We start from the raw sequence: 6,505 nt of genomic DNA on the forward strand, positions 1-6,505 counted from the left end.
TATATTAACACTTGTTTATATGAGATCAACTTAAATCTATTATAATTTAAAAAAATTGTATTACACTTTATTTTAAAAGAGAGACGAGGATCTTTCGGTTATTAATTAAAGTGCGATAAGGAATTTGTGTTTGGCGCATAAGAAGAACTATGAAGGTGACTTTTATCATATTTATTTCAGCTCAGTAATTTTATAAATTGAAAATGTGGTGGAATCTCAAAGACAATCCACATGGACCAATAACTTCTCGTATCATTAGTGTATTATTCTCTAATCTTTACACTCTTTTTTTTTATAATCCTAGATTTAATCAATCATTACTTTATTCGTTTGATAAAAGAGTTATAATCCTAGATTTAATTTCGAGAAATCCAGCTTCATTCCGATTAATTGTGAACAGAGTTAGGTGCGAAAGATGTGTCGTCTGTTGGGATATAAGGAGGCCTCCTTCCCTATTCGGTATCTTGGCATCTCTTTGAAAGCGAACCCGCGGCTAGTGAAGATATGGAAACCAGTGATTGATAAGGTAGAAGAAAAGTTTAGTCTTTGGAAAGTTAAGATTCTCAATAAAGCGGGTAAGCTGATTCTCATAAAATCTGTTCTTAACAGCTTACCTATATACTATCTAAGCTTGTACAAGTTGCCTAAGGCTGTAGCGGAGAAGTTGATAGCCTTACAAAGACGGTTCTTGTGGAGTAAAGAGAACGGGAGGACCGGTATGCCACTTGTGAGATGGGAGGTAGTGATGACTCCGAAAAAGGCGGGTGGGTTGGGAGTGGGTGATGCCGTGCTGCAGAATACGGCACTTCTGTTTAAGTGGTGGTGGCGATTTGCGAAAGAGGACTGCCGCTTATGGAAAAAAGTAGTGTGTTCTTGTAATAACATGAGTCCTGCTGAGATGCTGCGTGTGTAACAGCCCAGACCACCCGCTAGCACGATATTGTCCGCTTTGGCACACAAGGCCTCACGGTTTTGCTTTTGACGATAGGGATGCTAGCCGAAGCCCCCCACACTCACTCGTCAAAACGCGTCATGCTAGGGAGAGGTATCCACACCCTTATAAGGCATGCTTCGTTCCCCTCTCCAACCGATGTGGGCCTTACAATCCACCCCCCTAAGGGAGCCCAGCGCCCTCGCTGGCACATCGATCCGGGTTCTGGCTCTGATACCATCTGTAACAGCCCAGACCACCCGCTAGCACGATATTGTCCGCTGCAACCACCGCGTGTTATCATCTTCAGATCCGCCGTCGTTTGAGTCGCGAACAGGGGAACGCGCGCGAAGGAAACTGTCGCGGAGCTGCCGTTGCCGCCGGGTTGATGGGCTCGCCGTCGTTCTGCTCGCGTGGCTGCTGCGTTGCCGGAGCTCCTCGTCGCTGCTGCTGGCGCCGGAAACCGCCTTTCAAGCTTATATCTGTTGGTAAGCCCTAACCCTACTTCAGCTTCTTCATCTGTTAAGTTTACCTTTATCGTGAGAGTTGTTGCTGCTGTTGGGTTCGCCGCAGGGAGGAGTCCGAGCAAGAAAAGGAAGAAGGTGGCGATGGATACCTCCGCCGCTGCTGCTGTTACTATCAGTGTTCTGGAGCTTGCAGTTACTGCCGTTTTTGGGTGATGAACCTGGTTGTGTCCTTGCTGCTGATTGATTGTAGTGAGAGACGTTGTAGCCACTACTTTTCATCTTGGTAAGCTCATGGGTAAGATCGCTTTAATTCTTCTTTGTGCCATTTTATTTACGCAGCTAGTTCTGATCCGTCTAATTTACCAGAGTCACTATTGTCATATCTCGGCGCTGCCGCCCTTGTTTGGAACTACTGAATGTTGTTGTCTCTTGTAGCACTATTCTTCCCATTTTAATTTCAACTCCTTTAATTCTGAAATTTATAATGTTTCTGCCTTTATCCTACTGCTATTTGGTTTCCTTGTGCCACCCTTACTCTAATTACAGAAATATATTTCTATTCTAGTCGCTGTCGATTTATCTATTGCAAAGTCATAATTGATAATGGAGCTGCTAAGATCGCTGCTGCTGCTATGAATTGGGGATAAAGGGGATTATTGAGTTAAATTCTGCGATTGAGACATCGAGGTAGGGGCGTTTTCATTAAACTTATTTTTATTCTTAAGAGTTGTTATAAATTGATATTTAAGCAAATGATTATTTTTAGTGATTATAGAGTTTTATGAATTGAACTGAATTGCCTTGAATGAATGTGATTGCTTATTTGACTATGGCTATTTCTGAAAATTGAGTTGGTATTGAGATAGTGAGTGGAAGATTAATTAAACATTGTTTCTTTGAAAAGGTTTTGAACGATTACCTATTGGTTTTTAAAAGATTCATAAGGCAATGATAATCACTGAGCTTGGAAACAGATTTCTTATTAGATATCTTCTTATGACAACTTTGAAACTCCGTGGTGAGACCGTGTGGTTAGGTTCTCACCCCCCTACAGCTTTACCTTTTCAGGAACCGGATGAAGAAGCGTTAAGAAGAGTTATACTGCGTTTGGTTTATATGTTGTGTTAATTAGATTATTTTCCCTCGTCTTTGTTATTATAAGTTTGTAAGAGGGATAGAAGTTGTATGTTCTATATGTTTATTATATTATGAGATATTATGGAAAGAGTCTTGTATATGAACCTATGCTTGCTTGTATTTTTCTTAAGATAAGGTATTTATTTTTCCGATTTTCAAAGGAATCAGCGATACAGTGTCGAGTCACAGGCTCTTATTTTAATATTTAGTATGTAAAGTAGTCGTAATACTTCTTGCTATCAGAGTAGCGCAGCCGGAACCGTGATTTCTGATAGTGAGGGTGTTACAGCGTGCGCAGCCTGTGCCTCAAAGAGGGGGCCCTGGAAGGATATGTGTTAGCTTCGGATAAGGGAACCACAGATAAGGGAGAAGATGATCAGAGGACTGGCAATGGACGTAGGGAATGGCAGAACAACCCGATTTTGGGAAGATGTCTGGCTACCTGGTGGGGTCTTGAAGGAGATGTTCCCAAGACTGTTCTCGATCTCAAACCTTAAAGGATCGGTTATTGGGGACTGTGGGTTTTGAGATGGATTAGAGTGGATATGGAGCTTCCAGTGGAGGAGACAGCTATTTCAATGGGAGCTAGAGCTTTTGAACCAACTCCATGAGATCTTACTGACAGTAAAGCTAACGACTGAAAGGGAGGATAGGGTCGTCTGGAAATTTGATAGATCTGGCATTGTCTCAACTAAATCCTTTGTACAGGTGATGCAAGAAGCAGTCCTCCCGGAGAAAATAACGAGCTATAGCTTTATCAGTGCTGTTTGGCGAGGCTTCGTCCCGCCCAGGCTTAAACTATTCACTTGGTTTGTGTTGATTGAGAGGGTGAATACTAAAGAACGCCTATCCAGACTAGGTGTTATTGGTCAGCGTGATAATTTGTGTGCTTTATGCAATAAGGCTGTTGAGTCCGCTTTTCATCTGTTTGTTGGGTGTGAGATCACTTGGCAAGTGTGGAGCGCGTGGCTGTTCGCCCTTGGAAGGTCATGGCCTATACCAGGTACACTAAAGCAACACTTTTAGAGTTGGACGCATACGGCACAGAGAAAGAGTGAGAGAAAAATGTGGTTGATTGGATTCTTTACTGTCATTTGGGTAGTTTGGCTAGAGAGGAATGATCGAGTATTCAATAATCATGGCTCAGAAGTCGTGGAATTAATCAGCAAAACATTTATGTTTGATGCTCCCTTTGGTTGTTGATGGCAATGCCGAAAATGACGAGGGGTTGATACCACTATTAGAGTTGTTAGTCATGTTTGAAATTTGATTTTTACTTCTGTTCTTGACTCTAGTTGCTCCACTGTGCTGTGTTGAGCGCATTTTAATTAAAAAAAAAATGTTACACATATGGCCTGAATTTAAGTTCTTTTAACTTGTAAAGAAATAAGAAAGAGTTACTGGTAGGTAATATTTAAATATGACAAATTTAACCCAAATAATGTAAAAACATCAAAAGGAACCCAAAATTAAAACTGAGACATATCATATTCTACTAGAGTTAAGTCCATGTGCCAAATCTTACCACAGCTCCATACTTCAATAGCACTTTGAATACATTGAGTTGCTCAAATATATTATCTCCAAGTTGGAGCAAACTGAAGCAAGTATAGTGACAGTTCCATCATTCAACCACAAATTATGAATCAAATAAATAAACTTTTTTCAAACAAGCTATGAGTCCAATTGTTAGATGCCAAATATCGATCATTTATATATGACTGTTTTAGTTATCTTAAAAATAAGGACTCTCCTATTTGGAGTTGTCTTTGCAAGACTTGGGAAATGTTGAAGGATGGATTTGTTTGGTGTATTAGAAATTTGAACCAGAATTTTTAGTTTTCTAACTGGAGGAGAGAAGGACGGTTATCTAATGAGATGGATTATGTTCACATTTCTGATTTGAATCTCCGGATACAGGATATTTGATCGGTTGATAGGTGGCATTTGGATACTCTTTATTCTCCTTTATCTCAAAATCTGAAAGGTAATATTCTTTCTTACAATCCAGATGAACAAGCAGGTCCGGAAGTAGGTTGGTATTGGTGTGGGTCTGCTGCCAAAGTTTATGACTCACGCAATGGTTACTTGTGGTTGTATAAGCAGCTATTTGATCGGGAGGAGCGGGAGAATTGGCTTTGGCTTTGGCGTCAGCTTGTTCCGGAAAAGCATAAATTTTTGGCTTGGTTGTGTCTTAAGGAGGCTCTTCCTACTGCAAGTTTTCGCTTTAGAAGAGGGATGTCGTTATCAGATAGGTGTTCAAGATGTCTTTCTAGCCAGGAATCGGTTTTACATTGTATTCGGGATTGTCCAAAAGCTTAGCTTGTTTGGCATAGGTTGGATATTTCTTGTCATCCTTTGGATTTGAAGAACTGGTTCTTGTATCATAGCAGAGAGCATCCGTTCAAGTTCTTTTCGGGACTTTGGTGGATATGGAGAGCAAGGAATAATGACATCTTTAATTCTCATGAAACTTGGCCTCCGAAAAAAGTGATTTGTCTGGCATTAACTTCAGAAAAGGAGCTTAGGAATATTTTTGAATTACAACGTATGTCCCTTCCCTCTATTCTAAATGGTTTTTGGAATCCCCCATCCATTGGTACTTTTAAGATTAATTGTGATGCTAGTTATTTTGGTTCGGGTGATAGTGTTGGTTTTGCTTGTTTATTAGAGATTGTAATGAGAGTTGGCAAAAGGGGTGTTTGGAAATGATTGAGAGTAATAGTATTCTTCAAGGAGAATTGTTTGCCATTTGGAGATGATATCTCTTAGCTTGAGATGTGGGTCAACGAGATGTTATTTGTGAGACAGATTGTGTGGAAACATTTAATCTTGTTACTCAAGATGGTTTTGGGTTTATTGATCCATTGGTACTCAAAATAAGAGATATCATGCATTGGAATTGGCGTGTTGACTTTCGTTTGATTATGAGAGATACAAACACGGTGGTAGATACTATGGTAAAGATGACGATGAAGTTACAACTTTCACATGTGGAACTTCTTTCACCTTGGGAGGAGTTTAAGAGTAGTCTTAATATTCTCATTTTTTTCATTCAAAAAATTTGAAATGAAAAATATAATAATAAAAAATATATTTATGAAAAATTAATAAAAATAATAAAAAATTAAAAATAAATTGTGTCTCTTGTTGGTTTTTATTCTGTCAGAGTGAACACAAAATATATTAATTCAGTATCTCTCGACACAATATCTTTATTCATGTCTCATCTGTCAAATATAATTTTGTATCGCTATATTTCAGTATTCCAATTTCCATCCCTATAAACAGATACAATCTTAAAAATTGTGCAATGTATTTAACAAAGAATCCATACTTTTTGTGTACAAAATGCCTTTGTTTTATGTTCTTAATTTATATTGGCTAAAAATGATAATACAAACTCATTTATCGGAAAAATATAAATTCCTCTTTTTTATAGAGCTTCTCTCTTTCTTACGAAGCTTCCTTCGCTTTCTTTCTTCTTCTATCAACTCCAGCATTTCCAAATGAATAAATAGCACGGTATTTGTATTTGAATGTCACATTATTCAATGAGAGAATCCAAAACTGATCACTAGAGTTTGCCATATCATTTGATCAATTTTTCATGGTCCAAGTTGAGACATGCATGCCTTAAGAGGAAGCTAAGATAGAGTTATGCCAATTGCGAAGTAGTGAAATACATTTATGTATCCTAAATTCCTAATAAGTGTAATTAAAAATACTATATCCTTCCATTTTCCATCATTAATTCAAATTAGATTTAGAAGTGACTTATGTCAGCTCATAAACCAATTCAAACTCGACTCGTTAATAATTTATTAAGCTAAATTTGTGAGTTGGTGAGTCGAATTTGAACCTCAAATTAAACTAATAAATTAAATGAGACGAACTTGAGTTTAGATAAGCTTAATTATATATATAATATTAAAAGTATAGATTAAATGAATATATGATATGTGTATTA

The 6,505-nt window shown here is 38.3% G+C and overlaps 1 long non-coding RNA gene across 1 annotated transcript; it reads left to right on the forward strand.

Annotated features, from left to right (window-relative positions):
* On the forward strand, positions 1,193-1,828 carry LOC110265640. Its single transcript, XR_002351815.1, has 3 exons — positions 1,193-1,419; positions 1,505-1,681; positions 1,765-1,828. It is a non-coding gene; the product is annotated as an uncharacterized LOC110265640 (long non-coding RNA).

This window comes from Arachis ipaensis, chromosome B08 (genome assembly GCF_000816755.2).
Source record: "Arachis ipaensis cultivar K30076 chromosome B08, Araip1.1, whole genome shotgun sequence".
NCBI classification, from domain to species: domain Eukaryota; kingdom Viridiplantae; phylum Streptophyta; class Magnoliopsida; order Fabales; family Fabaceae; genus Arachis; species Arachis ipaensis.